The sequence below is a fragment of the Eriocheir sinensis genome, unplaced genomic scaffold (assembly GCF_024679095.1).
Source record: "Eriocheir sinensis breed Jianghai 21 unplaced genomic scaffold, ASM2467909v1 Scaffold132, whole genome shotgun sequence".
Classification (NCBI taxonomy): domain Eukaryota; kingdom Metazoa; phylum Arthropoda; class Malacostraca; order Decapoda; family Varunidae; genus Eriocheir; species Eriocheir sinensis.
In genome coordinates, this window is record NW_026110651.1 from 416,416 (window position 1) to 417,304 (window position 889).

Sequence of the window (889 nt, forward strand, 5' to 3'; positions counted from 1 at the left end):
TATTTTCCATTAAACACTCTCTCTCTCTCTCTCTCTCTCTCTCTCTCTCTCTCTCTCTCTCTCCTTTTCCTGTCTGTCCCCTTCAAACTGTTTGTGTTTCCATGTTTGTGTTTGCTTTTTTCTGTGTTTTTTTTGTGGCATTCTTGTTTGGAGAGAGAGAGAGAGAGAGAGAGAGAGAGAGAGAGAGAGAGAGAGAGAGAGAGAGAGAGAGAGAGAGAGAGAGAGAGAGAGAGAGAGAGAGAGAGAGAGAGAGAGAGAGAGAGAGAGAGAGAGAGAGAGAGAGAGAGAGAGAGAGAGAGAGAGAGAGAGAGAGAGAGAGCGCGCGCGGGAAACGTAGGCTTAAGGTCCTCTGAACGAAACATCAGCAGAGTGGCGCAGTGGAAGCGTGCTGGGCCCATAACCCAGAGGTCCGTGGATCGAAACCACGCTCTGCTAACAATTATTTTTTCTTCATCTTTCTTCCTCAGTCACAGGTTGTTTTTTAATTGTTGTTGGAGCCAAGATTTGCGTTTTATAATATTATGTTCTACAGCAACTACCTTATGTTCTTTGGTTGTCTTTCTTCGCTGTAGTTGAGAGTGGGATTGGCGAGGATCGCTTCTTTTCATCTTTCATTGTTTTTTAATCTGATGTCGAATAATAAAGCGATTTCAAAACGTTATTCTGTGCTGGAAAACTAAATCTAAGTTAACTAAACAATATACAAACACTTGGCAGGATTATTATTATTATTATTATTATTATTATTATTATTATTATTATTATTATTATTATTATTATTATTGCCGCTGCTACAATTATTACTGATATTTTATCGTATATTTTTTGCTGGTATTCCTTGAGTAAGTAACATTGTTACCTTTCATTCACCTTTATCACTTCCCTCCGC

At 38.9% G+C, this 889-nt stretch overlaps 1 non-coding gene across 1 annotated transcript; it reads left to right on the plus strand.

Moving 5' to 3' along the window:
- The first annotated feature begins 363 nt into the window (after positions 1–363).
- On the plus strand, positions 364–435 carry Trnam-cau (transfer RNA methionine (anticodon CAU)). The gene has a single exon. It is a non-coding gene; the product is annotated as a tRNA-Met (tRNA).
- The last annotated feature ends 454 nt before the right edge of the window (positions 436–889 follow it).